Here is a 27,814-nt window from a genome sequence, read left to right on the forward strand (position 1 = left end):
ACTCGAGAAAAGCGACAGTCTAGTGTCGCGTGTAACGTCCCCGGGACCTTTACACCTGCAGCCCAGCAGACGCGGCGGCGCCTCGAAGAGTCAGTTGTTGACGGCAGTGATGTATGCTGGGCATGGTCCTCCATCATCATCATCATCGTCGTCGTCGTCAATCGTCGTTATCATCAACACCACCACAACAACCACCACAACCGTTTGCAGTCACGGCTACGTGCACCCCGTTCGTCACTGTCATCCATCTGTCCATCTCACAATCTTTAGAATCGTCAGCATTTGCATTTATCCTGGAAGAATCCGATGAGCTATGAAGCTCTTTCGCCATAACAGATGTCCAGATCTATTCAACAGGCCATCACTCCGTCGTCTTCCCAGGGTGCCTCTTTACTGGAATAAAACAATACCTTGCTGAAACTATTTGAAAATAGAAGCAAGAAAGTGAACGTAACGGGTGTCTCATATCTGCGGCACCGTGGCAGACTGCCGGCGATGCAGCGCTTCGAAATGAAGGCAGTTGGCGGACAATGCAGATTTGTGAACGCCCCAAAGCGTGCTGAGCGAAGTGTCCCAGAGGTGGTAGGACAGGGGACACATTCTAACGTCCGTTTGTGCCAAGCGTTGGCTGTTATCCCCTTTGGCTATCATCCTTACATGCAAAACACCCACTGAATGGCATTGTACCAACTATTACCAATTTGGCGTCAGAATCAAGCAGGCGATGGTGAGGGTGCAGCCCTGCAATTGCCTGTTTATGTCACTATTGGCAGAAGGGGCCTTCGACTAGTGTAAACTCGTGAAAAGGCGTCTTGAGACTCGGTGAGGCTTTTCTGGATAATTAAATTATAATTTATCGTACTTGCTCCACAGTAAGAGCCCTGGCAATGAGCACGCTCCTTGGGAGCAAGTCCAGGTGTGTTTATATCCGAAGTGTGCTCCTATAAGAAGTCGCCTTTTACCTTCCCCCCACCAGTGTAATGTAAGCACGTGTTTCTTATATCAGAACGGTGCTTATGTAAGATGTGCTTATAAGGTGTGCTGGGTCCTACTCTGAATGTGTGCTCTACGGTTCGTCAATCGGCATGTCCAGTGTGGTGGTTGTAAAGTGTGGGTCCTATGCCAATGTGGTGGATTGCTCGGGATGCATCTGGCCAGCGTGGTAGAGTAGGCCAAAACACCATCGAGTGCAGTGGTTCTTAATCTGGGGTGCACGTTGCACCCGCCGGGCGTTGCGAGATGTCCTTACCGGGCGGTGCGAGACACGGCCAGATTTTTTTTCGAAGGTAAATCATCGAAACACAAATTAAGCACGCGCATATAAGTGCAACTACTCTACAGTATACTCTTTGGTTCTTTCGGTAAAGTCACGTAGGTATAAAATAAAATAAATGAAATGTATACCTACGTGACTTTACCGAAAGAACCAAAGAGTATGGATCCCTGCAGTCACGAAAATTTCAAATCTAGATAGTTACAACTACTCTGTTCCATCAATCACGTGTATTTATTAACATGAAACATTGTTTTACGATTGAGAACCAAAAGGGTGCAGGGCTGCTGTAAAGGTTGAGAACCACTGCTCTAGATAGTCTGGGGTTACCCTCGAGATGTTACACTAGTTGAAGGCCCCTTCTGCCAACAGTGGCATGAACAGGAAATTGCAGGGCTGCACCTTCACCATCGCCTGTTTGATTCCGACGCCAAAAATTGGTGGCAATCCATCGGATAGTGCCGGTCGTGTAAGTTGACGTACAAAATAGGTTTATTGAAATGCGGCGGCACCGTTAAACCCATCCAGTTGTTGAATGTCTGAGCGGCGTGGCTGAGGATGTGGGATGAGAGACTCGCTGCATGGCGTCCAGGGGGCTCAGCACTCACACGCGTAATCGTTTGTTTTGATCATTCGTTTCTGAAAAATGAAAAAGTACATTTTACCCGAGTGCTTGATTGCATTCGTAGTCATTTCCACCGATACGCGGCCACGAAATTAAATGCGGAATAAATGGAATCGCGCGGATCGAGAATAGCGAAAACTCTCGCCGCCTCCTGATAGCGTGTTGTCTTACTGGCTTTGCTACATATCGCGTCCGGCTGTCAGAACGGCACGCAATCATTGCAAGTTTTACACCTACGCCGTTTAGCGGAGCAGTCGAAACAATCCACTTTGCATCGAAATAATGGTTACCGCCACAGACACCCACCTACCAGACTCTGAATTTAATCTGAACTTGTATTTGTCATACTCTTTGGTTCTATCGGTCAAGTCACGTAGGTAGAATAATAATAGATGACGACGTTTCGATCGCAACACAAGCAATCGTCGTCATGAGGTGGGACAACCACAGCAATATAAACAACTTCAGCAGTTCATTGATTCCTGCAGTCACGAAAACTTCGGCAGTGTTTTCTTGCTGTGGTTGTCCCACCTGATGACGATTGCTTGTGTTGCGATCGAAAAACGTAGTGACCTATTTTTTGTCTACCTACGTGACTTTACCGAAAGAACCAAAGAGTATGGATCCCTGCAGTCACGAACGCTTCAAATCTAGATTGTGTGTGTCACGTAAAGCCCAATGAGCTATGAGCTGTTTTCAGAAGCGACCTCGCCAGGGCGAATATGTGGCGGTCAGTTTTCAACGTACGATAGAAATCTGGCTGTCGCCTGATGAAGCTAGTTGTAATTACTGGCGAAACGTCGTGCTCAGATTGTAAATGTTGTGGCTTTGCTCTCCAACACACCGGTGTGCTGTACTAGTAACGAATTGGCCACGTTCTGTTTACGTGACAAACCTCACTAATTGGCTGTGTCGGGTGGTGGCGGGTTTAACGACAATTTTACATATTTACGCGATCTAACCCAAAAAAACCTGTAAAATGTATACTATATAATAGTTGAACAATAACGTTCTTAGAATAATTCACGTGTTTAAACTCACAACCCCTTGTTAATCTACTGCCGAATGAAGGCCTTCGCTTGCCGTGACGCTCATGTGGGGGGTTGTTTGACCGTACTTCACCACGCTGGTCAGTTTGGGCGAGGTGGGCCAGAGCCACTTGACGTAACGCTCGCCAACTGATGTCAGCCGTAACTGGGACTCAGGCCATCGCAGTCGTAGCTCTGTTTACGAACCAATGCTCCACTCGTCATTACAGGCCCAATAATCTTACGGTTGAGCTTGGCAAAAAGAAAATCGATTTTTCCTTTTACATTTTCAGCAATTAACATGTGCAACCTGTAAGAGATAATGCTTGCCTCAAGCTTCCTTTGCAACAAGAAAAAAGTGGACACGCGTTTATAAAAATGACAGTTGAATTAATGGAGTAGAAATTATGACGGTCCTTAATCTAAATTTTTTTTAAACATATTGCTTTTCAAATTTGGTTATTTTTTTTGCCAACCAATTCATATTCATGAAAACCGTGAATGCAATATACTACACGCGTAACGCTAGGAATGCTTGATGAGTGGTGGTGGTTCGGTATGAGTGGGGGGACAGCAGGCGTCACCTAGCCTCGATGAGATTTCCTTATCGCTGTGTAACTGTAGCCACCACCTCAGACGCTTCTGCACGAAACGTGTTTCGTCAGTATGGGTGGGTTTGTCCTAGCTTCCTCGCACACATCAACACTCATTCATGGGCCGATAACACCTTAATACAGAGAGGACTGCAGAGCTCCTGGGCAATTGTTGACGCCGCCTCACCACCACGTGGCTGCCTTCTCGGCTCGTCTGCGGTTCCTCCTCGCGCCTCCGAGTCGTCCTCTCGCTACGAGAGTGAGTGCGTAACGTGCGGCGCTGCGCTACAAGTTCAGGTTGTTGTTGTTCGTCATCATCATACACAAGATGAACGTGCCTGCTTTACTGCCCTATGTGCAAGGGAGGTAGCAGCCACCGCGGTGTGTGTATGTGTGAGCGGAAACCAGGGCACACGGAGATAGGATAAGGGGGGGGGGGGGGGGAGAAACACTCTATCCCACACAAACGGAACAGGTGGAGTTCACATTTGTTGCTGTACCACCTTCTCTTGGTAGAGCCGGAGTAGATGGCACCGTCTCCTCGCTCACCCACGGGAAGGGAGATTCACAACGTCTTTGCGTGATCCACCAACCCTCGGTGCCACCTCTTGCAGCAGCGCTGGGTTGCAGCTAGCCACGTGCAGCCACCACCATACAGTGTTTTTGTTTTCTCATTTTCGAAATGCAAGGTCTAAAATAAGTAGGCCAAAGGTGCTCAACAAAATCCTCCTCCTAAAAGTAATAATACATAAGCAATAACGGTCTTTGTTTACCCAGCAAAGCCTCGCTGAGTCCGCAGCCTCACTTTGTCAGACGCCTTATCAATTTGAATTCGAGAATACTCTGCATGTGTGCCCGGAAGCCGGAGAAACCCTGCAGAAAATCACCATCAACAAGAGGGGAGGGGCGGGGGGGGGCTCGGCGGACATGGGGGGGGGGGGGGCTGAGTTAAGGGGGCTGGGGGGGGGGAGACGTTGGTGGGGGGTGGACGCGTTGACGGGACCGCATTCGCCTTGGCCAGCCGCACTCCACCACCACTGCCCGAGAAGAAATCCGAAACCCGTTTCTTCTCCGCACCAAGTGCTTCCTTCGAATAACATGTGTTATTTGATTTATTCAAGTTCCAGTCAATTACAGCACCTGCAACCTGGTTGCTAAAAAGTGAAGCAATTCATTGCCAAGAGCCATCGCGACTTCAAACGCAGTGTCTCTCTGATTGAGGGAAAAGTGGGAGAGAGGGAGGGGGGGGGATACTATTCCAACTCAATTACAAATAAGCACCGCGTGTGATCAAAAGCCACATTCATTTTAAATGTTGTTGCGGTTTTGCATGTCAGTTTTTTTTCATCTCTCTCTGTGTGTGTGTGTAGCCTATGTCATTGTGGGGAGCGGTAGTGTAGCGGTTAGCACGCGGCCCTTCGGACCCGGCGACCCGAGTTAGATTCCCGCTCACTGCCAACACCAGTGACGATTATTTGAACAGTTCCTGGGCCTCCGCTAGTTCGACGTCAGCCTTGAATGAGCACTACACCCGCCCCCCTTTGTCTCGCCAGTGGCGATGTTTACACACCGCTCCAGGTACTCATTGGAGACTGAGTCGACCTCGGGGAGGCCTAGGACCGGTTCAAAACATCATCACCGGTTCAAAATATCATCACTGGTGTTAGCCGTGAGCAGGAATGCAACTTGGGTGGCCGGATTCATAGCGCATTGCACTCACCAATGTGCCACCGTTCCCCACCTATAAATGAACAAAGACAAAGATTCCCCGTCTAGCCTTAACATACTTTATGGGCAAGTGCTGCTAGCGAGCACCTATGAGAAGCGGTAGTGTAGTGGTTCGCACGCTGCGCTACTAACCCAGCAAGCAGAGTTCGATTCCCGATCACGGCCAGCAAGCACCATCTGGCCGTGATGACACACAGACACAGCAGAGACAATCCTGCCTGTTGGGCATGTACACATGCTCAATATAAGCCGATTACTCAATGCCCTATCATTATGCATTACATGTTCGTGAATGTACAGCATCGACCTTCATATTTATATTTTGATGCTATTTAAAATCTAATTTATATCATGGTGTATATATATATAATAAGGATGGCAAAGGCTTAGTGGAAAAAATTGAATAAGGGCACCTCATAAAAATGCAAATCCGAAACAGATGCAACTCGGTGTCACAATTTAATTACAAAGCCTCGCTGCGTTTTGCTGACATAAAAAATTGGAGCTCGCGAGCGCACGCGGCACAGATGCTGCGGGTGCTGAGCCTCCCTTGGCAATGCCACCGCAACGCCCACCCACTTTCGCCTTCATCTCTCACCGCAACACTCGCCCACCACTCCCCAGCCACTCCCACCAAAAGCCCACGATCCCACCCTAAAACCCACCACCCGATCATCTCCCACCGCAACACTCACCCACATTCCCACCAAAAACCCATCATCCCACCCCAAAACCCAATATCCACTCATCTCCCACCACCGCAACGCTCGTCCAAACTCCCACCACTCCCACCGAAAACCCATCATCCCACCCAAAAACCCACCAGCCACTCATCTCCCACTGCAACACTGCCGTGCCACAATCAAAGCACGCACATCGGCAAGCACCCACTCGTTCTTTTATCAACTCTCATCGCAACAGAGGCACTTCCTTCAATCATCCACCAGAACACTTTGCTCTCACTCTAGCATTACCTCCATCACCACAGCCACGTACTCCCTCCAATCTCATTTCAACACCTGTACCAACTCCCCCTCATCTCCCACCACGAGGCCGCTCCGTGAGCACGCCCATCCACAATGCCTGCCCGCGATCTCTCCACCCCAATGCCAACATCTGCCACTCTCTCCGCACTCCGAAAACCATGACCGATTTCTCAAATATACGATCGCAATACTCGTCCACTCTATCAGCACTGCCAGACGAATAGCCGTGCGTTCCATCCTCGCGTAACGACTGCTCTTTCCACACTCCCATTGCAATGCCCGCACTCCGCGTCTCTGGAATTCTTCCTGAGTCTCCGATGGCAATGAATAGTGACTTTGTTCCCATTTCGGATTAGGGCTTTGATTCGTTGAGCCTGCTGTTGTCATATCTCTGGGGCTTTTGATGATAGTTTCAGAGCCGCGCCCAGGCTTTTGTTGTTGTTGTGGTGTGTGGATGGCAGACGTAGCCAGAGTGGACGTTTCTGGGGCAGGGTAGGGACTTGAGAATAAAATTATGGGCCCTTAGCGGACAGTTACCAAACATCGACGGAGAGCGGTCGTCAGTGAAAGCGACCGACGATTGTGGGAGCGGCTGAGACGGACGTGTGTCGGGGCTGACGAGACCAAGGGTGAGGCCATGCGAGTAGACGTTGCAGGACGTCCGCGGTTGTGCTGTGTAGCTCGTACGATGTCCGACGTTTCGCCCCGCCACCTGCCGGGCAGCTTCTTCGGAGATCTTCGGGAGCTCGGTTGCGTGGAGAAGAAAAAAAATAAAAAGTTCCCGGCACGTTGGAGCGAAACGTCGGACATTGTGCCCGAAGGACGGCGTGTGACGCACGACCCGCAAACGCGTCGGAGAGGGGCCACGGGAGTCTCGTTGCTAAAGAAAGGAGAGCGGATGATCGAGGGGTGGGGGGTCGGGGGGGGGGGGCGAGGGTGGGGTGGGGGTTATGGTCCATCAACGTGGACGTCGCAAGCCCCCGTAACAGTAATCCGTGCAGCGATGGGGTTGGGGTGGGGCGAGTGCGGAGGCGAGATAAGCAAAGCCAGACGTGTAAGATAGATTTGGCTTGGCTGGTAAGTGGACGCACCTCCGATTCGCACGGTTGGCTACGTACGGTGCGAAAGAGATTTCGAGGTGCATAGCCAATGGCACGCTCCCGACTTCAGGGAGGTGACGCGAGGTGGTCGATGGATGACCGTCAATAATCGCAACGCTCTCGGGGTGTCCATGTAGGTGACACGGGCTCCATTCCTCAACGATGCTTTTGCGATCGACTCTCTCACCTGGTTCCGTGGAGGGCATGGGAAGAACATGTCAGTGGAGAGTGGCAGCAGGTTCCTGATGAACGCAAGGTCGCAGAATGAGCCACAGCGCACGTCGCACAAACGTTGTTTTTTACACGCTTTCATTTAACTCACTCTGTCTGTTGTCGTTGTTGTTGTCGTTGTTGTTGTCGTCGTTGTTGTTGTATCCTCAAATCTTGTAACTCAATTCTAACCCACTTCCCAATGTGGCATCGACTGCAAACTTGGTATACTTATGTCGTACTGATGACAATACTATATTATATCATAAAAAATAAGTATTTTTTTGTATATGTTATGTTTCGGCTTGGGTCTAATTGTCCACGCTCAACTGACGTTGGCTGTAATTGGCCACGGTGCCTCACGTTATGGCAAGCTTCGGGGCCACTTCCTGGAGTCGTGGAGTTCTTCCATTACTAGTACATTTCAGAAAAGTTTTTTTTGTTTGTTTTTTTTTTATATTACTTATTTATGCTACCACTGAGTCGCGTGTTTTTTTTGGTTTGCCATTGCGCTCAGCAGCTCTCGGCTGTTGAGTCTTTCGGGTTTTGTACCGCGCCTCGTTCGGCGCGATGTCCGTCGTTCCGCTTCATGCTCCGAGAGCACGTGGGAGCGAAACGTCGGGCATGGGCAAGAACGAAAACTTGGGTACGACCTGGAAAACACAGCGGAGAGAGAGAGAGCCTACTTTCATGTAATTAGCAGCTTGGCGAAGTGACTGTAAATTAGGAATATTTCTTCTTATCATTCTACGTGATTCATTATTGTGTGCCTCAACCCGTCCCGGTTTAAGAAAGAAAAATAACCGAAACATTAAAAATCTCATTACGAACTGCAAAGTAAGATTAATGCAATGTTTAGGGTTTATAATAACCCTACTCTAATGGATGCTGTAGTAGCCGAGGTGTACTAGAATGGTGAGTACACGGGACTTGCAATCCAGCGGTCACCGGTCCCACCCAGCAGTATGGAAGGATACACCGCCTCTCGTCGAATGGTAGATCCGCGTGTGGTGGGGTAAAGTGTGGGTACTCCTCTCTCCTCCTTGCAAGATGTATAGCGAGCGAGGAAGACGCCCCTCCAGCGGGAGTGCTTTCTGCCAGCGGTGTCGAGTGAGCGAGCAATTGCAGGGCTGCAATCCACACCGAAGACAAAGCTCCCCCGTATAGCCTTAGCAGACCGTTGGGGCAAGTGTTGTTAGCGAGCACCTATGAAGGCCGGCACGGCACACGAGGGGGTGGGTGGCCAACACCACGCCCGGCCGCATTTGTCTTCCTAGTGGCGATGTTTACACACAGCACCAGGTACTCATTTGAGGCCGAGTCGACCTAGGAGAGGCCCAGGACTGGTTCAGATAATCGTCACTGGTGTTGGCCGTGAGCGGGAATCTAACCCCGAGCGCCAGGTTCGAGTGCAACATGCTCACCGCTACGCTACCGCTTCCCGCAATCCACACATAGCACGATCAAAGCCTCCGTTGTTCGTCTCATTATTTCCTGATGAAGGTCGGTCAGCCAAAACATCAATGCCTTCATTTTCTCTCGGTGCCAGTAATAAATCAACAACAGCAACACGATTGAGATGATTTATAATTGACCCATTTAATTACAGCTGTGTCTGTCTGATTGGACAAGATTCCATCACACACAGGACGTGATGTATTCCTCAACCGGAGCTCGTGTTCATTTTTTGTGGGGGGAAAAAAGAAGCAAATTTACTGTGGTAAAAATATACAAACGTGGCGACAAGATGATGTGGTTGGTGGCCTTTGAATGACCACCTCCGATTAGCTTGGCAACGTACGGTGTGGCTACGGGGCCGTTGACTGAGCAACGGATGTCAGAACTCGCGTGTAGAATTGCTTTCACGTAAACAACGTAAATGTCTACTTCAGTCTGTCAGCCTTTTGGCCAATCCAGACTCGTGCGAATGATCAGCATTTGATTAAAACTCACAAACTTGTGGGCCGGTTTCAACATTGTGGGTCTCCCACGGCAGTAGTCGGGCTTGTTTAAACACCGCTGGGTCACGAGATTGCAAGTCCTCTTGGCGAGCCCCTTCAACAACAGCAAAGCAAAATGCTGAACGCATACCGAGTCCCGTTATGAAAATACAGTAAAACCTTGGATTGCGAGCATAATTCGCTCCGGAAACATGTTTGTAATCCAAAGCACTCGCATATCAAAGCACTCGTATATCAAAGCACTCGTATTTCAGTCGTGATCACGTGACGCTCGGCAGACAAAGCGTACACGTACTACTCGTATTGCAAGACCTTGCTCGTTAATCAAATTAATATTTATTTAAAACATTTGCTCGTCTTGCAAAACACTCGCAAACCAAGTTACTCGCAATCCAAGGTTGTACTGTATATTCACTGACCTCTTCCCGGCAACATTATCTAATTTTATTTCGCTGTCTTACAGCGTTCTACAGCGTGCTTTGTTTGACCTCCCAAACACGAAAAGTCCATGCTCCGTCATTCATCCGTGCTCGTGACGTCGACAATTTTTTCACAGCGCCTGGAGATTCCTTCGCAATTAGATTTTCTGCGGAAATCCAAGACTTTATTTTCGTTTGCGAGTGATCTGTGTGATCAATGCGGTGAGCCTGGGCCAGTTTCATGCGCGCACTCTGAGAACGTGTGAGTTGCAATTCGTGTCAAAGAAACGCGGCGATGGTGGACATCGCGTGCGTTTGTACTGCGCGCGTGCTGATTGGGTGTGCAATCATTATATTATCGGACGCGCAACGTGATTGTCCATTCAATTATCCCCCCCCACCACCCCCCTAAAAAAATACAGACAGATCCACATTTAATTACGATTCAAATCGGTCATTACAACAACAACAACAATACAATTCACCTCATTAAATGGAGATTATTTCAAAACGTGTGTTCGTGTCAACACGATGCAATGGAATCTTGGCTGCGGCTTTCATCTGCAAAGGAACGCGGTGGATGATGAGAAGCCAGAGCAGAGTGGTGTGACGTCACAGTGGAGTGTTATGACGCCATAGTGAAGTGGTGTGACGTCACGGTGGAGTGGTGTGACGCCATAGTGAAGTGGTGTGACATCACGGTGGAGTGTTATGACGCCACAGCAGAGTGGTGTGATGCCACAGCGGAGCCTTGTGAGTGTACAATTATTGATGTTTTCTGTCACGTGACCAACTGCAAGGAATGCCAAAGGCTTGGAGGCCTTCGTCCAGCAGTGGATAGATCGTGGACAGTGATGACAAAGACGATGATTGGTTGGACATGCACGTGTCGTAGATGAGGTTTAAACCATAGCCCCCGTCTCAGATTTGCTGATGACAGTCATCGGATTTATCAGTGGTGGATTCGAGGTGAGGGCTACGGAGCAAAACGCCAAATATTCGAGGTCTGCTGACCAGGACGAAAAGGCTTCGCGAGAGAGAGAGACAGAGAGAGAGAGAGAGTTCGCGTCGTTTCACTGCTCTTTCGTTGAAGGAGCGCAGACTGCAGTGATTTAATATGTGGCTCATAGTTTGTGTTGCGTGGCCACGATTGCGCTCGTGTGGCTTGTCTTTAATCTATCTCTGTATATCTCTATGGGTCTCCCTCTCTCTCTCTCTCTCCATGGATCTATGTGCATCTCTACGAGCCTCAATGTAACTATATTGTTGAAGGAGATGTGCGCAATCGGCCTGCTGTCGATGTTGTGATGCTGTTGATGGTTACACCATCGGTGACTTTAGAGGAGGAACGTCAAATCCAGATAGGTGTGGCGGTAGGATCTTGAAGCGAGGTGTTTATTGCTAGATTTGAAGTTTTCAAGACTGCAAGGATTCATATTGTTTGGTTTTTTCGGTAAAGTCACGTGAGTATTTTTTTTTAAATAAATTAACTCACGACGTTTCGGAATCAACACAAGCCTCCGTCATCAGGCGTAACTGCTCCAGTAAAATTGAGAGCTATTTGAGCTCTCTTCATAGCTCTCTTCATACGCTACAGCAATTTTACTGGAGCAGTTACGCCCGATGACGGAGGCTTGTGTTGCTTCCGAAACGTCGTGAGTTAATGTATTTATATTTTTTTACCCACGTGACTTTACCGACAAAACCAAAGAGTACGAGGTTTAATTTTCGATTTAAAGCTTTCGTGACTGCAGGGATTCATCTTCTTGGTTCTTTGGTTAAAGTCACGTAGAAGGGAAATAATAAAATAATAAAAATAAAACATAAAAAAATATTTTATAATAAAAGATATAATGTTTTATTATATTATATTATTATTTATTTTATTAATTTATAATAAAATGTATTATGTTTAAATTTTATTATTTTATTATTTCCCTTCTACGTGACTTTACCGAAAGAACCAAGAAGAAGAGTACGAGATGTTTATTCTGGACGTCCGCGTCGCTCCACTCTGTTCGCCCGCGTTCTTTCGGGTCTGCGTGAGATTTTAGGCTGGTGACAGCAGCGCGAACCCCCGTGTCGGTTGGTGAACTATACCGCTGAGGTCATAATAACGCTTGCGCACGCACTTCGAACAAGTTTAAGAAAATAAAAATGACGTATTTTTCGCAGCCGGCGAATTAATTTTAGAACCTGTGGGCGACCGCGAGTTTCCCCGAGTCGTCGAACCGGGCAACGTTCTGGATTCCTGAAAGATTCCGTGGAAAATGCCCAAAAAAGTTTCCAGCGGCCAAACTCAAGCGACTCGTCGAAGATCCGAGGAGTAGCGGGAGAAACTGCCCGAGCCATCCTGCATGGCTGCCCTCGTTGTTGACTGTCATCCGTTCAAATGATCGTCGTGGATTTATACAAATGGTTGCGCGTATAGCTTACCGTGCCTATTGTAATTGTATTTGGAGACACTTTCAGACTCAAGTGTCGTCGCGAACACCACGTGCATCATCATTATTATTAATGCCATCAAGTGAACCCCGTCCGAGATGGACGCGGCGTTTGCGACTTTTTTTTTTTCCAAAGAGAAAAAGAAAAGAAACAGAACGATCGCTTGGACAACAAATTTCACGGAGACACAGACGGGGGGGGGGGGGTTACGGCGACGTTATTATTCACCGATTCACCGGTGCTCCCGTAAATATTGTACGGACGATATATATTAATATATTATTATATTATTTATTTTATTTTATCATGTTTTTTTTTATTTTCCTTCTACGTGACTTTACCGAAAGAACCAAGATGATGAATCCCTGCAGTCACGAAAGCTTTAAATCGAAAAATTGTACGGACGTTTAGAGAATCGTGAGCCGGTGAGTCCTTTGCGATCGCGCCCGAGAGAGAGAGAGAGCTCCGATAATGTTTTGATGAATCGTGCCGCTTTTTTTTTCCAATGATAGATGCACGGTATAAAAACACACACAAAGACAAAGATCCCCCGTATGGGCATGGCAGACTGTTGGGGCAAGTGCTGTTAGCGAGCGCAAATGAAGGCCGGCACGGCACACGGAGGGGGTGGGTGGCCAGCATTACGCCCGACCACCTTTGTCACACCAATGGCGATGTTTACACACAGCACCAGGTACTCATTTGAGGCTGAGTCTACCTAGGGGAGGCCAAGAACCGGTTTAGATAATTGTCACTGATGGTGGTCGTGAGCGGGAATCGAACTCGGGAGGCGGGGTTCGTAGCGTAGCGTTCTAAACGCTACACCACCGCTCCCCATACAAAACACACACACACAAAACACACAACACACACACACACGCGCGCGCGCGCGCGGGTAGCTATGAATAAATAACGCTTGCAAACAAGAAGAGAGAAAGCGAGGGAGAGTGAGTGAGTGAGGGAGAGAGTGAGGGAGAGATAGAAAACGCCAATTACGACGCACAATATGCGGAAAACAGTTTAGGCTTTGTAGTTCCGCCATCTGATGTCCTCGCCATCAACTTGGGGGTGGGGATATTCATTTGAATAATGCCACAAATGGATGGCGGATAGTGCGAGGGCTAATGCACTGCAAGCCAGGCTCGTGCGTTTTTAAAACACGTGCTTTCTTACTCGATTGATTATTAGTCGCCTTTTTGGAGGGTGGGATCGTGTAGGTTTCGTAAATGTTTGACCTGTAACCCTCCACCACCCGGCGGAGTCAATTAGGTCTTGTTGTGACGTCATCGCCATATATATAAAAGGCAAAGTTGTGATTATGTGTGTCTGTTCAAAATGTTTAGCGTACTTCCCGACATGCAACAAACTGCAAATTTGCCATGTGGGTACTTTCCAGACTGTACACCATGCAAAAATTATAAAAATACACTTTTGCTTTTTTTTGGGGGGGAGCTCAATAATGCATATTTTTTTTGCACGGCAAGTGAGCTGTGACGTCACATCTGTCACGTGACCCGCGCATATGGAAGCGTAACGCATTGTAGTGTAGTGGTTAGCGCGCTGCGTTACGAACCCGGTGTCCCGAGTTCGATTCCCACTCACGGCCACCACCGGTGACGATTATTTCAACCGGTCCTGGGCCTCCCCTAGGTCGACTCAGCCTCAAACGACTAACTGGTGTGGTGTGTGAACATCGCCACTGGGGAGACAAAGGCGGCCGAGCGTGCTGAATCCCAGTCTCGGGCGAAGCCGGGTAGTCAAGCTAGTGGGAATATATGCCAAAGGATTATGGTTTTACAGCATAACACGTGGGCGTTGAAGAGCAGGCAAACAAATGTGACCATTTTTAGACGACGTTTCGCTGGAGATGACATCCAGCACCAGCAGTTGGTTAACAAGAGCACAGCTCTTGTGTGAAAGAGCTTTCTGAACCGGGTCCTCAAACATTGACTAAATAGCTACACCAAAGCGATTTGGTCAAGTGGCGAGCGTGTGTGTATATTGAACTTCTTTCGCGCGCCGTGCGTAGCCAGCCGTGCTAATCGGAGGTACGAGCGTGGTGCGTACGTAGCAGGGTAGGTGGTTGTTTGTGGTAGGTGTGATTGAATGCATGGATGGTGAGATACGCAGGCAGGAGAGTGTGGTAGGTGAGATAGTAGCCACTAAATCGTTATTATTATTATTATTTACCAGGTAAGGCCCTATATAGCTGTCTTTTAGAAGCGACCTGGCCATAAATGATAGTCCAGCGAAATGTCTTATCATTTGCAAATATAGAGCAGCCTAGGACTCTAAACGCGTGATGTTGATTCTAAATGTGGAGGGAAAAACCGGTGGACCCGGAGAACAATACACACGACCACGGGGAGAGAGACACCGCAAACTCACAATATACAGCACACGTCAAGGTCGGGATCGAACCCACGACCTCCTGTATACCAGGCGAGGCAGTTAACATCTCTACACGTGGCATTAAGGCTCAGTGTGTGCTCAGGTGGGTTACGGGGTCAGTCAGAAAATAACCGAGTGGTTGTTTTATTCATGGCACGGATAAAAGAAAAGAAAAGTGAAGAACATGTTGGAAGGTAATACATAACAAACAAACAAAAACTGCTATTTATATATATCCACGTGAATGCATTTGCCGAGTTATTTTGATGTGGGGAAAAAGCACGCGTGGTCAGTAATATGAAATGAATTCAAAGATTGCGTCCCGTCTCTGGCCATGGTGTCCTCTGCTGGCGTTGGAACCAAGGCCGTGGTCTGCACCACGGGAGATAACCTGCCTCAACGTTACAATGCCTACGAGATAAACAGAAATCGTTTTTTTTTTCCAATTTATTATTTTTTACTCCTAAATGCGGCAGCTGTCACCGTTTTTGCGTGCGCGCGTACGTGCGCTCGCTGCGTGTGTGTGTGTGTCATGGCGCTGACGGACAGCGGGAAATTTGTTTTCTCTCTCTCTCCCTTTTTTAGCTTTCGTATGTTCGTAAAACCCAGTAGCGTTTCCAAATAAATAAATGTATCCATCCGAGTTTAGAAATCTCTGAACCGCAGGGCAAGCGCTTTGGAATTGCGTTGTTTCGTGAGTATTATTTGGCCACCACTCCTCTGATAAAAATACATCAAACGCTCGCCCCCCCCCACCGCACCCATCTTAAATACGATGCCCTGTGGGAAGGGACAAAAAAAAGAGCGTGAAATGAAAAACAAAGCAAAAGACACAACTCTGAGATTATTTGTCAATGCGAGACATGGCACTGGGCGAGTTCTGGCGCTCGAGATGCGATCGCGTTGAACTGTGACCGCGTGAGCTGCGGCAGCGCCATTCCCCAACCGGTGCCACATTCCACCCATTGCTCTTTCACGCTGCATTCCGGTGTATTTTGTTCGTCTTTTCCTTCGTTTAAGTTTGTTTTATGGCATTCTTTTTAAATCCTTTATATTAAGTTCGCTTGCTTGCTTGCTTAAGACCGTGCAAATCTTTCGGTCGTTTTTTAACCCACTTCCCGTGATCCAATCGAGCTGACATTTTACACACAGACTCGTTGTGCGTGACAATTACTTTTAGTGAAACATTTTTTTCCAAAATTTTACACTGTTTAGGGAAAAAAATGTACATATTTAATTACCAATTGCTTAATGCTGGCAGACAATCATCTGACCCATAGGTGGCAGCCATCTCAAGCCAGAGGACGAGAGGACTCTAGCCGCCACGCATATAAAGGATTTTGAGTGAAAAACTTTGTTTTTACGGGTTCATTTTTTTTCCTCTGTCGTGCTCGAGAATGGCGCGCGGAAGCGGGAAACCGCAGAGCTGGAGTAATTTCGAGGTCTCTTTCAGTAACCCTGGGTCTACACGGAAGAGGTCAGCACTTTCTCACCCGCAGTGCCAAGCTGAGAGTAACGTTTGTCACAACGACAGTCGGGCCGACATCTTTAATTCTCCGAATTGTACATTTCGCAAATTGAATACAGCGACAAATTGAATGTAGTGGGTCTTTTTTTCCATGCAGTTATTGGTGACCGGGCTGGATCCAAACCCAGGATCTCGACAGTGCCAGCTCAGCACTGACCACAAAACCATCTTAATAAAATGAAACGAATCGCTTAATTTGCTAAAATACCGGCTGTGAGATTTAAACCAAAAATAAACATTTTGATTAGACTTCCATTCGAAGGGCATTTCTTTTACATTGTGTGTGAAGAGAATGTGCAATGACCCTAATATGTCGAAGAGGTCATTTGAAGGGATCCCAAAAGTAGTTCTGTAACATTTCCTTCTGTGGACTGTTCTTTAATGTGCAGGGCTGCGCTGACCTGCGAGAGATTCCCAGTGGACACTTTCGGCGTAATCCGTGTCGTGCAGAATGAATGACTAAATTGCAGAATAGAGCCTGTTTTTTTTTTCAAGCAAAAATGGCTAGAATGATGGGCAAAATAGCCCCACGAATAATGCCCCATGCCTCGTGACGCCGATAGTGCAATTGGAATCTAATTCTAGAAAAAAAAATGCCTTCAAGAATACAAATTGGTTAATCTTAGAGAAAAGATTAACTTGGCATATGACTAAGGTCTATTCATTAATACAGAGATCATTGTAATGTATCTCTTTTGACGTGGAACAATTATGTTTTATACGGCACTGATGCACACACACACACACACTCCCATACCAATTCTCAACGCAGGACCATTTCCCTTTTGATTACCCTGCGTGAAATTTAACAATGAATGTTATCAGAAACGGTCACAGTCTTTGAGCGTGTAGAATGGAATTACAACACTTTGCTGAGAACTTAAGTTTAGTTTAGTTTTTTAATATTCACGTTAAAAATGGCTCCATAATTCACATTTTAATCCGAGCGTTTGGGGACGTTTATATGGAAAGCGGTGTTCCTTTGAGGTCTTCCCGACCCCCACATGAAGCAGACATTTGATGATGTAATGATTCATGGATTAATCAGTCAAGGTCAATTCTCACGCTCACATGGGCACGAGGGATCCTACCGTGGTCACTGGGTTATCAACACTGGACTTGGTGCAAGCGGTTGAAAACAAATGGTCCTAATTTATTATATTCTCATATCCGCCAGTGTCTTTCCACCCAGCGGTACTAATGGGTGCACACACACACGCCAGTGGGGCCGTCGCCAGGTCACGTGTGGTGGAGGGGTAAAGTGTGGGTACACCAACCACCTTCCAAGACGTCTAGCCAGCGTGAAAGAGTAGGCCAAAATAGCCTCGAGAAGGACTCCCTTGGGGAAATTGAATATTGGACAGCGAGCTGTTTAGAGCATTTGGCCGCGATAAATGTCCACGTGGTAAGCCACTTTGTTGCGCTATCATTAAATGTCCAGGTCGCTTCTCAAAACGAGTTGTATAGCTCAGTTGGTCCTACCTGGATAAATTTGATAAAAAGTTTAGTTTAGTTAGTTTAGCATTTCATTCTTTGCACCGCGGTCAATGTCAAACACGGTACTTCGCGGTTAATGGCCCCTCGCAGCTTGTATATCCTTTGCGGCTAGGTGGCTCAAAAGTGGGGGCACTGTGATGCATCAGGTGACAAGATTTTCTCCGGACAGGACATCGAACCTGAGCTCGTGTTCGGTCGCCCTTGCCGATGTTTTGTGAAAGTAGCGAGCGACGCATGGGGCAGATGGACCCGGGGGGGGCGTCACGCGTGACATGATTTCATGGCACAGGAGCAAAACAACATCTCAAGGGTTTTAAATAAATATATAAAACTCAAAGTTGGCGGAGAATTTTGCGCCGAGTTCATCTCAAAGTCATACATTTGGTCCGCGTCTATATCTGCATGAGATGGGTGTCCCCTTTAGATGTGAAACTATTTAATTGTGGTCACCGTCGTTTTTTTTTGCTGCTGCTGTTGAGCGTCTGAGCTATGGCTACTTTTGCCACATTTGAGATACAAAAAATCGGTGACGTTCCGAGGGAAGGAGAGCATCTCGATAATAGCGCAAGATGGGAGAAATGCATCATCTTAGCGGGTCGTCGATTACTACGCGACTGGAAAAAAAAACGAGACTTTTGAAAACCTGCACAGATTTCCCAGACAACAAAAAAGTATGATCTTGGAGAAATTAAACAAAAATCCTAGGAACGGGACAGGTGGCAACTCTACCAGGGTTCCCACTGCTGCACATCAGCGAGACCCCCCCCCCGATAGCCTAAACACCTCGCTTGCAAGTCGCGCCGTGCCACAGCGGTGACTTCCCGAGCCAGCGGCGTCGCTGATGCGGTTACGGCCCTCCATCGTCATTCGCCGTAACGGAAAGCGTGGCTCCCTTGCAGATAAACTCGTATCTTTTCAAACCCAAGACTTTTCACCGTTTCCACTTTTTTTTTATTGCCGGACCAATCAATAATTCCCAATTCTGACACCTCCCGTGAAAAGCCGTTTTCAAGGTTAAATCCACGCGGGGGAGGACGGGGAGGGGGGGTAACTCCCTCTCTCTCTCTCGTGGCGCTGCTTCGTTGTAGCCCTGAGGTGTTATACGCAACGGGGTTGCCACCGCGAGAGGATTATTAGCGGGGCAGCTCGCGGTGGCGTCACGGTGACCCCTCGGGCGTAGAGGGCTCGCGCCGCCGGGTCACGTGGCCTGCTGCGCGCGAGACGACGCCCACGTCAGCGTGGGCTGCACGTGGTCTGCACGTGGCCTCGTTATTATTTTTTTGTTACTCCCGTTGGGGTGTACAGTGGACTGAGCATGACCGGTGATCATGATGATTCATATTATTCGCAGACTTGTTTATCCAGGGGAAGCTTGAGTCTCAAGAGGTTATTTTTCAGGAAGGGTCCTGCTCAATATTGGTAATCGATGACGACGATTGCTGTGTGTTTCCCAAATTAAGTGATTTCTGAGGATTTTTTTTTGAATTGGCAAATGTGGACCATGACATCAGCAGACAATGGCCTACACCACCTCTTCTTCGAACCACATCACGGGATCTCTAATGTCCACTCTAAAGTAGAAGGCATGCATCCTACGTTTTAATAATAATAATACAACCACAGTATAAACTAGGGAGGCCCATAATACAGATTTTTTGTTGTTGGGTTAGATCGCGTAAATATATAAATGTGTGGTTAAACCCGCCACCACCCAACACATCCAATTAGCAAGGTTTGTCACGTCAATAGAACATGCCAATTCGCTACTAGTACAGCACACCGGTGTGTTGGAGAGCAAAGCCACAACATTCATGGGACCGCGAATCTCTTGCGAAAAAGCGGCGGAGCAATTTATTTGGGATACTCTTCCACTCTGGCCAGGCGTGTAGGAAACGTTGGGAGTAACTGTCACTTTACCCACCACACCAAATGCGACCTGGCGGTCAACTAACTGCAATGCGATCCATCTCTACTGCTCGGTGGACAGAGGAGGTGGTGGGATGGAGTTGGGGTGGGGTGTTGGAGTGAATTTAAGAAACCCGCACCGTTATTTCGGCTGCCACGCCGGGAGATCGAATCGAACCGGTTCCCTTTGGATTGCAAGTCCTGCGCACTGCTAACCGGTTACAACCGCTGTGGCAGAAACCCCTCCTCTGTGGGTGTGTGATTCAACCGTAAATGCTCCAAAGAATTTGCACACACAAAAAAAACCATCCAGTGAAATAAGATTAAGGCAATTGTGAAGCGAGCGGGAGTACGCGTTGTTACTGCAGAGATCTATGAGAGGAGGTGGCCGATAGAAACTGGAAGCGAACCGCATGAGATAGTCACAAAAGCTGCACGGATTAGAGGGCAGTTGCCACGGGCTGAGAATGGCCGTTATCAGAGTAGAGGGATACGTATATTGAGGATTCTAGAGCTATGGTTTCGCCAGAGTTTTTTTTAGGAATCGGATAGATAAACAAGGAGAGACAGAGAGAGAGAGTGTGTGTAGGATGCGCTCAAGGCTGAACAGCAGAGAGGGGGTTGTTAGCGGTCAGATACGTACTGCCGACTCGCTGATGGAGAAGACACGACAATATCGGGGTGGGGGATCTTTCGGCTTTTTTTGTCTGTAGACGTTTGAGCAAAGATACGATTCTACTTGGGAGGGAGTTGCACAGTGGGCATAAGCGGTTAGCACTACGCTGCTGCTTTTAAACATGCCTTAGAGCAATAAGCCTTGTGCAATTTTTTGTCAAATAATGCCCTTCTCCGTTTATTAAAATATATCGATACTCTCACCATGGGTGCGAGAGAGCTAGAGAGCACGACACGCCCCCAAAGCCATTGTTTTCTTCTTCTCCTATTGAAACCGTTGGATTACAACTCCACCAACACCACCGCCAGGATCATCTTCGTAATACATAAATAACAGTTTCATGTTGTCATATTTCCAGATTTAGTGAAAACGACGCGGTTGGCTTATCTGCAGACTGGCTGCCTCGTTCCGCAGAGATTGTTTGTCTGGAGAATTGTTTCTTAATTTGCTTGGCGAGGTTTCGCCTTCTGTGGATGATGCAGGTGAGGGGAGGTGTGCGCGGTGCATGCGCGGGGCTCTCGTGATAGCTGATGCAGCGCCTGATAATGATTTTATATTTATCTCTGCGACACGGCTCCTGTGCGCATTAATTTCCAGAAACATGCACTGTGGCACGTTTCACATTAATCTTGGTACTCACGCTGTCACGCTGTCAGCTCGTCCCCCCCCCCCCCAACGCTGCCCCCCTCTAACAAACTTTGCATATGCTCCTTCAAAATGTACCCTGGCCCCCATGCATACACACACATGCATGCATACACACACACATGCATGCATACACACACTCATGCATGCATACCAATACGCATACACACATGCATGCATAGACACACATGCATGCATGCATACACACACACATACACACATACACACAAAGACCCCCCAGTATAGCCTTTACAGACTGTTGGGGCAAGTACTGTTAGCGAGCACCTATGAAGGCCGACACGGCACACGAAGGGGGTGTGTGGCCAACACCACGCCCGGCCGCCTTTGTCTCCCCAGTGATGATGTTTACACGCCGCACCAGGTACTCATTTGAGGCTGAGTCGACCTAGGGGAGGCCCAGGACCGGTTCAGATAATCTTCACTGGTGTTGGCCGTGAGCGGGAATCGAACTCGGGGCGCCGGTTTCGTAGCGCATCTCGCTCGCCGCTGCACTACCGCTCCCCACTCTACGTGTGCACAACAACAACAACAACCGCCATTCGCAACTAAGTGGCGGTGACGTCACCACAGCGCTTGTGCCAGGCTAGGTGCACGCTGAGGCAATATGTGTGCATACACACATGCACATAGCCATCATCCGTATTCAAACAATGCTCTTTCAACGAGTGCCGCGGGAAACAACAGCGGGACCGAGGGACAGACAGCGCACGTTTTTTTTAGGAATCGGATATCTACCCCCCCCTCTCTCTCCCCCTTGCCTCCCCCATTTCTTACCTATACAAGCTCTTGCCACGTCAGCTCTCTCGCCCGCTTCAGCATTTCCTTGCTGTGGTTGTTCCACCTGATGAAGATTGCTTGTGTTGCGATCGAAACGTCGTGATTTGTTTTATTTTATTTTATTTCTACCTACGTGACTTTTCCGAAAGACCCACGGGGTATGGGTGTAAAACGGAGAGAGTGAGACATCAGCAGAGAGACCGAGAGAGATAGACATAGCGGATGGAGAGAGGGGGTACAGAGAGAGGAGGGGGGTAGAGAGAGGGGGTAGAGATAGAGGGAAGGGATAAGAAGGAGGAGAGCAGAGCGTGAAATCTTTTGTGAAAATTTTCAATAAAAAATCAGGGGGGGGCACATTAAGCAAAGCATTGACAAAAAAACTAAAAAAAAACGAAACGATGGACGAAGCAAATTGACGACTACACCGAGCATCTTCTTGTTTCCTCTGCTCGTAAAAAAAAGAATAAAAAAGAGAGACAAAGATGTGTTGGGGAGCCGCAGAGAGAAAGAGAGAGAGAGAAGTTGTGGGTGGGGTTGCCGTGGTGGGGGATGGGGGGGGAGATTGGGGGGGGGGGGGTCCGCGGGAGACGGGGGGGGAGAGACAAACACGGCTGGGACAGCGCGACAGGGTGCAGGCCCCGGGGGCTGCGGTGATCGCTGCCATCGCCGAGTCAGCAGTAGCAGCAGCGGCAGCGGCAGCAGCAGCAGCAGCGGCGCGCTGGTGTCGCAGCTATAAATTAACTGTGACGGGTAATCAAACACCATTGACCAGCAGCGTCGCTGCATCTCCCCTCCACAATCTCCACACACCCACGAAACCCAGACCCTGAACCACATCCCATTAAACCCAAAACCCTCAACCCCCTCCACACACACACAGACAGCACGCGAGCAGCGGTTCCTGGCCGCTCGGCTTCAAGGTCTTTCTTTTTGCCTGCGGCTTTGTGTTTGTATTTTGAAAAGCATACGAAATAGAATCAAATGTTGACCCTTTTTGTTTCGTCTTCTCTCTTTCGAACGTCGTTTTCTTTCCACGAGCTTTTCAAATGCTGCCAGAGGAGAACAAAAAAAAAACCCAACACGAATTAAAAATGTGTGGCCCTTCAACATTGCGATTGCATCCCGTGTGACCCTGCCTGTGATCATACGCTCCCCGTAAAGCCAGCGATTTGTCGGCCGGGTTGATTGATTAGTCGGAGATGGAGCTATCGTGAGGCGTGTGTGTGTATGTGTGTGTGTATGTGTGTATGTGTGTGTGTGAGAGAGTGGGGAGCGGTAGTGTAGCGGTTAGCGCGCTGAACTATGGACCTGGCGACCCGGGTTCGATTCCCGCTCACGGCAAACACCAGTGACGATTATCTGAACCGGTCCTGGGCCTCCCCTAGGTCGACTCAGCCTCAAATGAGTACCTGGTGCGGTGTGTAAACATCGCTGCTAGGGAGATAAAGGCGGTCGGGCGTGGTGCTGGCCAATCACCCCCTCGTGTACCGTTCCGGCCTTCATAGGTGCTCGCTAACAACACTTGCCCCTACAGTCTGTCAAGGCTATACGGGGGATCTTTGAGAGAGAGAGAGATACCCTCCTCCTCCTCCAGCTTGCGCCTCTAGGAGGCAGCACAGCAGCATGGTCGCTGACCCTATTTGGTGAGCAGTTTTGAGCGTAAGCTACTGACGCGCATTAGTTTTGCTCGGAGCACTCCGATGTCGTGCAACACACGAGGCACGGGAGAATCGTGCCAGGCCCTTGTAACGCTGCGCCGATATCAGCACGAGGAAGGATGGCACGAGAGTTGGTGTTCGTGGGACGTCTTTCGCACCACCGTACGTAGCCAAACGTGCGAATCGGAGGTGCGAGGCAGAGCACTTGGACCAGTGGCTCTTAAACATTTGCGGGAGCGTGCAACACCTTTGGAAACAAAGTGAGATGTGCTTAAGTACCCGCGCTTCAATTCGTGTTTTCGATTATTTACCTTCCGAACTAAATCTGGCCGTGTCTCGCATACCCAGTCAAGGGCATCTCGCACTTTAGGTTGAGAAGAGCCACTGCCTTAGACGAGCGGGCAAATCAACCAGTCTACACAACAAAGGCTCATTCCTAGCAGCGTGCTTCAGCCGCACCGAACCTCACCCTCAACCAGTATATATACAAGGACTGTTTCCTTGGAATTTCTCTCACTTGAAACAGCAATCGTGCTGGGACGGTTCCACCTGAAGACGGAAGCTTGTGTTGCCTCCGAAACGTCGTGATTTTTATTTCATTTTTATTTTACTTTTATTAATTATTATTTTTCCTACGTGACTTTACCGAAAAAACCTAAGAATATGAATCGGCAACGTGACACCAAAGCGAGAGTTTCATCACCGGGGGCACGACCGCGCTTCCATTTCGACCCCACTGAGTGCACAGTTGCTGCCGCTGCTGTTGTTGTTGTTGTTTTCCTCCAACAATCCCGGTTACTGTAAACAACAAGAACAACAACAAAACAAATCGGTGTTTTGGCCCACCCCGCGTCGCCCATTGAGTGATGGAGTACAATATTTTTTTACGGGCGACAAATAAAAAATCCACACAAAGTGAAGGGGGCCACTAGCGTGCAACGGTTTTGGTTATTCTTACCCCCTCCCTGTGTTTGTGTTTTTTAAACGAAGCCATCGTTTGTCACGTGGCTTAGTCCGTCTCTACCCTGGCAGAGGCGTTCGAGCAATCGGTCACGTCAGGTGCAGAGGCGCTCCTCCCGTGGGATGTTTTTACCACTTCCACATTGAATTTTACGGTACGGTGGGGGTGGTGTTTTGTTTGTTTGTTGGAAAACTGAAATATGTCTCGCTGTTAGTAAAACTAAAATCGTAATTTTGATTTGAAGCTTTCGTGACTGCAGGGATTCGTATTCTTGGTTCTTTCGGTAAAGTAACGAAGAAGGGAAATAATAAAATAAAAAATACAACAATAAAATGCTCACGACGTTTCGATTGCAACACAAGCAATCGTCATCAGGTGTGAAAAATTTGGGAAAAAACGCCACTTTTTTCATGATGATTGCTTGTGTAGCAATCGAAACGTCGTGAGAATTGTATTGTTTTATTGTTATTATTTTATTATTTCCCTTCTACGTGACTTTACCGAAAGAACCAAAAATATAAAATCGTAACGCTTGGAGAAAAAGCACCATGTCGCTGTTTGTATAAGTAGTTAGCTCTTGAGCATTGCATTGACAGCATAGAACATCGTGTTGCTCTCCTGCCTGTTAACAACCCACCGTGTTGTCTTGTATGTGGCTATCTCACACAAATGATTCATAATTAGTTGATCATGTAGGCTTTCGCGACCAATATTATCCAGAATAGAGGTTTTTGGGTTTGATCGCGTAAATATAATTGTGCGTCAAACCTGCCACCACCCTACCACAGCCAATTAGTAAGGTTTGTCACGTAGAATGGCTTATTTTGCGTGGACATTTCTCCTCTTGTCATTGCCTGCTACTGCGTGGGAGACAATATGGTAGGGCAGCAGACAACATGATTATTATCAAACCGTGATTAACAACATGCACACGTTAACCAGATTAACAACATGCACACGTTAACCAGATTAACAACATGCACATGTCAACCAGATTAACAACATGCACACGTTAACCAGATTAACAACATGCACATGTCAACCAGATTAACAACATGCACATGTCAACCAGATTAACAACATGCACACGTTAACCAGATTAACAACATGCACATGTCAACCAGATTAACAACATGCACATGTCAACCAGATTAACAACATGCACACGTTAACCAGATTAACAACATGCACATGTCAACCAGATTAACAACATGCACACGTTAACCAGATTAACAACATGCACATGTTAACCAGATTAACAACATGCACACGTCAACCAGATTAACAACATGCACACGTTAACCAGATTAACAACATGCACATGTTAACCAGATTAACAACATGCACACGTCAACCAGATTAACAACATGCACATGTTAACCAGATTAACAACATGCACACGTTAACCAGATTAACAACATGCACACGTTAACCAGATTAACAACATGCACACGTCAACCAGATTAACAACATGCACACGTTAACCAGATTAACAACATGCACACGTTAACCAGATTAACAACATGCACACGTTAACCAGATTAACAACATGCACACGTTAACCAGATTAACAACATGCACATGTTAACCAGATTAACAACATGCACATGTTAACCAGATTAACAACATGCACATGTTAACCAGATTAACAACATGCACATGTCAACCAGATTAACAACATGCACACGTTAACCAGATTAACAACATGCACATGTTAACCAGATTAACAACATGCACATGTTAACCAGATTAACAACATGCACATGTTAACCAGATTAACAACATGCACATGTCAACCAGATTAACAACATGCACATGTCAACCAGATTAACAACATGCACATGTTAACCAGATTAACAACATGCACATGTTAACCAGATTAACAACATGCACACGTCAACCAGATTAACAACATGCACACGTTAACCAGATTAACAACATGCACATGTTAACCAGATTAACAACATGCACATGTTAACCAGATTAACAACATGCACACGTTAACCAGATTAACAACATGCACACGTTAACCAGATTAACAACATGCACACGTCAACCAGATTAACAACATGCACATGTTAACCAGATTAACAACATGCACATGTTAACCAGATTAACAACATGCACACGTTAACCAGATTAACAACATGCACACGTTAACCAGATTAACAACATGCACACGTTAACCAGATTAACAACATGCACACGTTAACCAGATTAACAACATGCACATGTCAACCAGATTAACAACATGCACATGTCAACCAGATTAACAACATGCACACGTTAACCAGATTAACAACATGAACATGTTAACCAGATTAACAACATGAACATGTTAACCAGATTAACAACATGCACACGTCAACCAGATTAACAACATGCACACGTTAACCAGATTAACAACATGCACACGTCAACCAGATTAACAACATGCACACGTCAAGCCAGATTTTGCCCACAAACTACGCGCTCTTATCCGAGGCTCCTTGCCAGGATATTTATGCCGGGGATGTTATTTGGTTCAATTCCGTGTTTTGCGGCTTTAATTGAGTATGAGGGCAAGCATCCACGCCTCGAGAATACGCGTGACCTACCTGCATGGATTTCTCGAGTGTGGGTTTTCATTAGTGGCATTGCAATTCATGCTCTCCACTTCGCTCGCCAGTGATATGAATGATGAATTGATGCGATAGAGGCGATTTGATTAAGGGGAAAAAATATATTTGATTCAGGGAATCAATGTAATTTTTTTTACATTGTGGCGAATGCTAGCTGCAGGGGTGATTTAATCCCGTGGCATGCAACAAATACACTACGCTGTTTCGTCTCATCCACCATCACACGGTAATCAACCACCGCACCTCCGATTAGCATGGTTGGCTACGTACGGTGCGAAAGAAGTTCAACGTACTTACCACACTGATCAACAACCACCGTCACACTGCAGCTCAAAACAACTCTCGCACACTCACTCACTCACCTGCTCACCCACTCACTCACTTACCCACTCACCACACTGCAGATCACAACAACTCACTCGCTCACTCACTCGCTCACTCACAGATCCACTCACCACACTGCAGATCACAACAACTCACTCGCTCACTCACTCGCTCACTCACTTACCCACTCACCACACTGCAGATCACAACAACTCACTCGCTCACTCACTTACCCACTCACCACACTGCAGATCACAACAACTCACTCGCTCACTCACTCGCTCACTCACTTACCCACTCACCACACTGCAGATCACAACAACTCACTCGCTCACTCACTTACCCACTCACCACACTGCAGATCACAACAACTCACTCGCTCACTCACTCGCTCACTCACTTACCCACTCACCACACTGCAGATCACAACAACTCACTCGCT

General features: G+C 47.6%; 1 protein-coding gene across 1 annotated transcript in view; it reads left to right on the plus strand.

Moving 5' to 3' along the window:
• Window positions 1-27,814, plus strand: part of LOC144729021 (inactive dipeptidyl peptidase 10-like) — a 378,451-nt gene that overhangs the window by 99,922 nt on the left and 250,715 nt on the right. The window lies entirely within an intron of this gene.

The sequence above is a fragment of the Lampetra planeri genome, chromosome 31 (assembly GCF_965212315.1).
Source record: "Lampetra planeri chromosome 31, kcLamPlan1.2.h2, whole genome shotgun sequence".
Lineage (NCBI taxonomy): Eukaryota > Metazoa > Chordata > Hyperoartia > Petromyzontiformes > Petromyzontidae > Lampetra > Lampetra planeri.